Below are 8491 nucleotides of genomic sequence, written 5' to 3' on the forward strand. Positions count from 1 at the left end.
TTTGTGTCAGTCTTTAAAGTTGTCAATATTAAAAGCCTTATCTTGGTCCTGATTTACTCAAACAAAATACATTACAATTATAAACAATATAATAGAATTAAAATAGTTTGGGGGGGGCAGAGTGATAGCACAGCGATAAGGCATTTGCCTTGCACAAAGCTGACCCAGGATGGATGGTGGTTCAAATCCTGAGATCCCATATGGCCCCCCGAGCCTGTCAGGAGTGATTTCTGAGTGCAGAACCAGGAGTAACCCCCGAGAGCTGCTGAGTGTGACCTAAAAACGAAAATATATATATATATATATATAAGCAACAAAAGAAAAAGAAAGACAAATTGTTATTTGGGGCCAGAGAGATAGCACAGTGGTAGGGCGTTTGCCTTGCATGCAGCCGATCCAGGACAGAGGTTCAAATCCTGGCATCCTATATGGTCCCCCGTGCATGCCAGAAGTAACCCCTGAACACCGCTGGGTGTGACTCAAAAACCAAAAAAAAAAAAGAAAAAAAAGTTTATAATCACCTTTGGCCAATCTGGATAACAGGTAATCTTAAAAAGTTCAGCATAACTAAGAACAAAAAAACTTAGGTATCTGAATGATTTCTTTTTCATAGGCTTCTTATTAGGCTATTTGGCAGAGAAGTGGGTTACTTTGCATATTACTTACTTTTTAGAAGCACAACAAATTTTATCTCTACTCAGAAGAAGCTTTCTGAATAGAAGATATTAGATGGAGGATAAAGATATTATATTCTGTGGGTTTTTTAGTACTAGAAAGCTCAAGGCTTCTTCCTGATTCATGGTCAGGGTATCACTGGCAGGGCTTAGGAGATCCTATGTAGTGTTGCTGATAGAATTCTGGTTGGCTGCAGGAAAGGCAAGCACTCTACCAGCTCACTGTCTCTTCAGCCCCTTATAGGCATTCTTCACAAATACCATCAAGTTGTAGTTGCTTACTCATTTCTAACTTTACAAAGGCCTTTAATTCCCACTTCAAAGATAAATGCCTGGCAAAACATTGGCCCTTATAGTACTTAGTAACAGCAAGTCTAATCTTTGGAGGAAAAACCACTGGGAAATTTAATGTTCAAGAGCAAATATGTCAAATTCAATAGAGTGGTTACCTCTGGAAAAAGCAAAAATGTCATACAAGGAGGATGATACTAGGGGAGAGAGAGAAAGAGGGGAGGGAAAGGGTAGAAACTACCTGTTTTTCATTTCATAAGCTAGATAAGGATCCATGGGAGTTCTTTGTATTTTTATCATTACCTTTTTCTATTTATAAAATACTACTTTTTTTTAATATAAAGGGTGGCAACCTACTAAACTGATCCTCAATGGCCCAGACTAAAGGGCCCTAGTCCTGAGGATCCAGTTAAAATATGAGTCAACTCCTGACCTCAGTCCTAAAAGTCAATAACCAGTCGATTCATTTTGTGGTCCATGTGCTTCTGTTTCAGTAAAATATGAAAACGTTTTGTAGACATTTAATTTGGCATGTTCTCAGAGGACCAAACAAACAAACCAACAAAAAAGAAACAGACATTCAATTATGAGATGCACTTGAAAATATTACTTATGTTCTCAGACTGTCACTGTTTTCTTTAAAGTTACCAATATTTTCCATGTTGGAGAAAAGCAGCCTAGGAATGAACACATTTTATACTAATTTATATAACAAAGAGAAGGTGTCAATCTTAAAAAAAAATGACATGAAATGACCTGCAGGCTCTCCTTCATTTTGCTCATGTCAGTAACCCTGCAATGAACATCCACCTAAAGCAACTCTGATCTTCATCTCTCACAAAACCTCTACAGGGGAACACATGTTATTAGTGACAATGGACAATTTCACTGACAAGTTTAGGAACTGACCAACACCTGACAATTATCAGCTTGGTTCCTAGCTATCTCTAAGACAGTATATTTATTTATTTACTTTGTGTCATTCCCAGCTGTGCTTGAGATTTACTCTTGGCTCAGGGGACAAGATTCAGTACTGGGGATCAAACTGGGTCAGCTGCTTGCAAGGCAAGGAACCTACTACCTGTACTATCTCGACAACTTTTTAACTTTTAAAAATAAGGTACACCTTTGAAAGTAGCATTAGCCAGACCCAGTGGTGCTCAGGGTCATTCCAGACTAATAGCTGGGGTTAACTCCTGAAGAGTTTTTTTTTTTTTTTCTGAAGAGTATTATTAATGCTGGGGACTGGACCCGTAGCTCCTTCATGCAAAACATGTGCCTATGGATCTATCTCAGCAATAACACTTTTAACATAAAATAGTTAATCAGAAGTATTTGTACCAGAGTACTGCTATTGAAGAAATGGAAATACCAGTGCAAAGAGAAACTGAGTCTTATTTACAAAATATGTGTCTGAGTTAAAAAAAAAAAAAAAAGTAAGGGCTGGAGCTAGAGCGATAGTACAGAGGATAGGGCTCTTGCTCTGTATGTGGCCACCCTGAGTTCAGTCCCTGAAGTCCCATCTGGTCTTCCTTGCCCACCAGGAGTTATTCCTAGTGCAGAGCCAGGAATAACTGCTGAACACTGCTGCGTGTGACCAGCAAACAAACAAAACAAACAAATAAACAAAACAAGGGCTGGTCACAGTAGAGGGGTTAAGGTACTTGTCTTACACAGTTGGATCCCTGGGACAGCAGGAACCCAGGAGTGACTGTCCAGCACAGAACCCAAAGTAGCTCCCAGCACCGAAATCCATAATAAAATAAAAAATTAAGTCACTTTACAAGCTGGAGAGATAGATGGTGAGGCACTTATCTTGCATACAGCTAGACTAGGTTCAATCACTAGCAGCGAAAATGATCCCCCAGTTCCAGAGTAAACCCACACGACTGGGTGTGGTCCCCAAACCAAAATACTAATAAATAAAAACAAAGAGATTCTGTACATAAGACGCCAGTAGTTTTAGACCACATATGTAGCAACTGTTGAAATCCAAAATCTAGTACAACTCTTAGAAAATAAGCATTCTTAGAGAACAAGGTCAAGAAATGAACTGATGGCCATTCCTGACAATATTATATTAAAAAAAATTCCAAAGGGATCAAGGAAAGCAAGATATCAGTAGCAAAATAATATAACTGAATAAAACATCTGCGTACATGTTCCAAAATCATAGACACTCAAGGCCTCACTCTCAAACTGAACATTTGACTTCACCTGTAGCTCTGCCTCGCCTGTCAAGATTGTTTCTGTGCCTCTCATTACTCACCGAGTGCATCTGGATTGACCGGTCTGGAGACGTCACCCTGCCCCATGATTATGTTGTACGATGTGTCCCACGACAACACACTGTCCTGGATCACAGAAACTTTTTCTTAGAAGAGAAAGACACAGAAGAAGGGACATACGGTCCCCTCGGTGCCACTACCAGACGCAGAGAGAACACGAGATCCGACGGTCTGCTGGAATTTCTGTTTCCTGGGTCCTGGTTCCGGCAACCCGCAGCTCTTACAAGTATGTCCTCACACCGGCTCTCTCCACGCAGGAATGCCTGTCATTCCAGAGTGCGCAGTGAGGAGCTGAAGTGCAGGAAGGGGAGGAGACCGGCGGCCCTAGAAAGTCCACACCTACTTTTCCTGACACCGGGCGGGGCTAAGCAGCTCCCATCCAGGGACAGTCCTGCGGGAGGGAGCCTAGCAAAGAATCCCACACAGAACAGGCCGGTGGGAGAGGTCCACTCAAAAAATACCCTTTAAATCTAGCCTTGCCTCAGAAATATTAAATACTTCCGACACCTCACTGCTCACTGTAACACTGTATTTCCTACCGGAAGGCAGCACACCCAAAGCAGGAGGTCTATACACTGGGAATGAATGACACAAGGAACAATACTGTTTATAACTGAACAAACATTCTCTGAAAAGGACAGGGATAAGGGAACTGAGGATGGTCTCAAGTGTTCAAGTGGCAGACCTTGGGGTTGATTCCCAGCACCACCAGGACAGGCTATGGGGACTTCCAAGTAGTACTGAGTTGAATAATTCCAGGTGTGGGCCCACAACGATTGAAAAAGTTTACGGGGGGGGGGGGGGGGGGCAGGAGCCAAAGTGGTGGTGCAAGTAGTAAGGCATTTGCCTTAAACGCGCTAGCCTAGGACAGACCACGATTCGATCCCCTAGCGTCCCATATGGTCTCCCAAGCCCGGAGTGATTTCTGAGTGCATAGCCAGGAGTAACCCCTGAGGTTCACTGGGTGTGGCCAGAAAACAAAACAAATATCTATCTAATTAAAAGGGGGGGGCGGCAAAGAGATAACTAGTACAGCAGGTAAGGCCTTGTACAAAGCCAATTTGGATTTAATCTCCATCATCATATATGATCCCCCAACCCCTCCAGGAGTGATCCCTGAGCATCAGTTGTGACCCCAAAGCAAACCAAAAGCAAAACCCAACAAAAAAAGGTAAATACATAAAAAGAGGTTTGGGGATATGGCTCAGGTAGTAAAACACATACTTTACAGAAATGATTTAATCTATGTATGTATGTATATATATGTAATATTTCTTCTTTAAATAGTTAGGAAGCATTATATAATATTCCTGCATTACATAATATTTCAGTGACCACCATATGATCCTGGGAATATGGTATGTCAGGGAATGGCCCTGCATGCTGGGTGTGACAGAACGGAAATGTCAGCTAACTGCTTGCTGAAGGTCCTGCATCCTGATCTTCCTTCTTATGACATAACTCATTTACACATGGAAAGATAAATACTTGGATATAGCTGTATGAACTTTCCCCCCCCTCCCCCAGCTGTATGAACTTTTAATCGTACATATACCTGTGTCTGCTAACACTAAGTAAACTACTAAATGCAATTCTCACACATATTCCACACATATTCCCACACAAATAGTCAGCCACATACTTTGGATTAATTTTGAGTAATTTTTTATCTTTTATTTTTTAGTTTTTGGGCCACATTGGTGGTGCTCAGGGGATGTGGTGGTGGTAGTCAAAGCCAGGTAGTCATGTGCAAAGCAAGTGGTTTACCTACTGTATTATCTCTCTGGTCCCAGCTTTGAGAAGTTTTTTTTTTTTTTTTGCGGTTTTTGGGTCACACCCAGCAGTGCTCAGGGGTTATTCCTGGCTCCATGCTCAGAAATTGCTCCTGGCAGGCACGGGGGACCATATGGGATGCTGGGATTCAAACCGATGACCTTCTGCATGAAAGGCAAACGCCTTACCTCCATGCCATCTCTCCAGCCCCAGCTTTGAGAAGTTTTATGTTGGTTATTTCATTTTATTATCACCACAACCAACCATGTGCTGCAAAAAAATACATTAATACTCTTATTATTAGTTAATAAAACCAAGGCTAGTGAGGGCAACTCATATGTCTAATCAAGTTTGTAATGCTCGGGGCCGGTGAGGTGGCGCTAGAAGTAAGGTGTCTGCCTTGCAAGTGCTAACCAAGGAAGGACCGCGGTTTGATCCTCCAGCACCCCATATGGTCCCCCCAAGCCAGGGGTGATTTCTGAGCGCTTAGCCAGGAGTAACCCCTGAGCATCAAAAGGGTGTAGCCCAAAAAACAAAACAAAACAAAACAAAACAAAAAAAAAAATAAGTTCGTAATGGTCAATGCTCCTTCAATAAGTGACAACTACCAAATTAAAGAAGCTTTAGTTTAAATTTTGTTCTCCTGGGGCTAGAGCAATAGCATAGTGCAGTAGTCCTCAAACTATGGCCCGCGGGCCACATATTGTATTTGTATCTGTTTTGTTTCTTCATTGCAAAATAAGATATATGCAGTGTGCATAAGAATTCGTTCATGGGCCCGGAGAGATAGCACAGCGGCATTTGCCTTGCAAGCAGCCGATCCAGGACCAAAGGTGGTTGGTTCGAATCCCGGTGTCCCATATGGTCCCCATGCCTGCCAGGAGCTATTTCTGAGCAGACAGCCAGGAGTAACCCCTGAGCACTGCCGGGTGTGGCCAAAAAAAACAAAAAAACAAAAAAAAAAGAAGAATTCGTTCATAAGTTTTGTTTTTACTATAGTCAGACCCTCCAATGGTCTGAGGGACAGTGAACTGGCCCCCTGTTTAAAAAGTTTGAGGACCCCTGGCATAGTGGGTAGGGCATTTGCCTTACACCAGTGCTTTTCAAATAGTTAGGGGGGGGCCTGAGGCTCCCTCAAGGGGGGTGCATTTGACCTTGGCAAACACTGTCATAACAAGCTAAGCCTCGTGTTTTTGTATGTCTCTGGAGCTGAGAGTTGCTATGTCCTGCTTCAAACCCGCTTTGAAAAGCTATGCATTGCAAAACGTGCTCATTGTAGCCATTAATCCAGATATCACTTCTGATTAAAAAATCTGCTCAAATTATTTTATATATTTTTGTTTTGCAGGTTAAAGTTTTTTTAAAATAAAGATACTATTTACAGTCGCACGACGGGGGGAGGGGGGCATGAAAAATGTTATCTACTTCCTAGGGGACCATGACAGAAAATAATTGAGAAGCACTGCCTTATACACAGCTGACCTGGGTTTGATCCCCGGCATCCCATCTGGTCCCTAGCCGCCAGGAGCGCTTTCTGAAAGCAGAGCCAGGAGTAACCCCAGAGTGCCACCGGTGTGGCCCCAAAACAAACAAAAAATTTTTTTGTTCTTTAGAGATTTCAAAAGATTTCTAGTATCTAGGACTTACCCTTTTTTGGTATTTCCTTAGTATCTTATCTTTCCCCACCCCCATATCTTATCCCCATTATCTGATTTTGATAGAGGTGTAAATAGTAAAGATAAATAAGAAAATGACAAAGTTAAAGTATCAGTTAAAAAAATATAGGGGTTGCTATGTCTCCGCTTCACCACCCTTCTATGATTTCTTTCAGGGACACCAGTTTTTGTGCTGATATCACCAGGGCTTTTGGGGTATCCCCCACCCAACTTCCATTTTCTAGGAGGCCTGGCAGCTGAGGAAATGCCCCTAAAAGCCACAGAATCAGTAACAATGCTCTGAATTTCTGGACAACTTCATTTGTTTGATGTTGTCATCCCTATAGTAACAGACCAATTTAACAAAATGGATAGCAAACAGCTAAACCTTCTGCCATTGTATTAATAACTTCATTGGAGATATAATACTTTTCTTTTTTAATATTTTATTTATTATTATTTTTAAATAATATATTTAATCACCATGATTACAAACATGTTTGTAGTTGGATTTCAGTTATAAAAAAGAACACCCCCCTTCACCAGTGCAACCTTCCACCACTTTCCCAACTCCCTGCTCCCTACCACTGTCATGATAGTTGTCAGTGTAATTTCTCTAACTGAACTCACTACTCTGTGGTAAGCTTCATATAATGGGCCGGTCCTTCCATCCCTTAAGGAGATATAATAATTTTCACAAATGTGCTTGCTACTGGACTTTTTCTTTTTCTTTCTTTTGGGCCACACCCAGTGACGCTCCTGGTTATGTACTCAGAAATCGCTCCTGGCAGGCTCAGGGGACCATATGGGATGCTGAGATTCGAACCAATGACCTTCTACATGCAAGGCAAACACCTTACTTCCATGCTATCTCTTCAGCCTCACAAAATACTGCTTTAATGGGATGAGCTTACTATCTATTACCACAGTAGTACTCTTGACTACTGCAAGTGTGACCCCCAAACAAACAAAAAAACTAAAAAAGGTAAGTTTTGGAAGCAGGTCAAAATTTTTGAAGTCTCTTATACCCCATCCCACCAGAATTCAGATCCAGGTCTCATACATACAAGGCTGAATTTTTATTATTTATTTGTTTTGATTTTTGAACCACACTAAGTTGTGCTGAGGCATTATTCCTGGCTCTGCACTCAGGAATACTCCTGCCAGGCTTAGGGGACCATATAGAGTACTGGAGTACTGGGAATTAAACTTTTATGTAAGGTAAATACCCTATTCACTATACTATCACTCCTGTTAAGGCTGAAATTTTAATTCCATATTTAATCACAGAAAAATTATACTTTTTATCTCTTGGAAATTTGTTTCTCTATGGGGCCAGAGAGATAGAGCAGGGTGTTTGCCTTGTATATAGCTGACCCAAGTTTAACCCCTGACATTCCATACGGTTCTCCGAGCCTGCCAGAAGTTATTTCTGAGTGCAGAGCCAGGAGTAACCCCTAAATACTGCTGGGTGTGGTCCCCTTCAAAAAAACCCAAGAATCCTTGGTTCTCTTTTTTTTTTTTTTTTTTTTTTGGTTTTTGGGCCACACCCGGTGACGCTCAGGGGTTACTCCTGGCTATGCGCTCAGAAGTCGCTCCTGGCTTGGGGGACCATATGGGACTCCGGGGGATCGAACCGCGGTCCGTCCTAGGCTAGCGCAGGCAAGGCAGGCACCTTACCTCCAGCGCCACCGCCCGGCCCCAAGAATCCTTGGTTCTCAAATTTGTGAAATGGTCATAACAATTATTACCAGAACAATTTTAAGGATTAAATTATTTGAATAGAAATAAAACACCCTGGGGCCGGGCG

The 8491-nt window shown here is 42.0% G+C and overlaps 1 protein-coding gene across 1 annotated transcript in view; it reads right to left on the reverse strand.

The window, feature by feature from the left end:
- PHACTR4 (phosphatase and actin regulator 4) overlaps positions 1 to 3265 on the reverse strand; it is a 56795-nt gene extending 53530 nt beyond the window's left edge. The window contains exon 1 of the mRNA XM_049774719.1: positions 3235 to 3265. The gene's annotated coding sequence lies outside the window, so the exon portion shown is untranslated. The remainder of the gene's footprint in view (positions 1 to 3234) is intronic.
- Between the last annotated feature and the right edge of the window lie 5226 nt (positions 3266 to 8491).

Source organism: Suncus etruscus, chromosome 6 (genome assembly GCF_024139225.1).
Source record: "Suncus etruscus isolate mSunEtr1 chromosome 6, mSunEtr1.pri.cur, whole genome shotgun sequence".
Taxonomy (NCBI): domain Eukaryota; kingdom Metazoa; phylum Chordata; class Mammalia; order Eulipotyphla; family Soricidae; genus Suncus; species Suncus etruscus.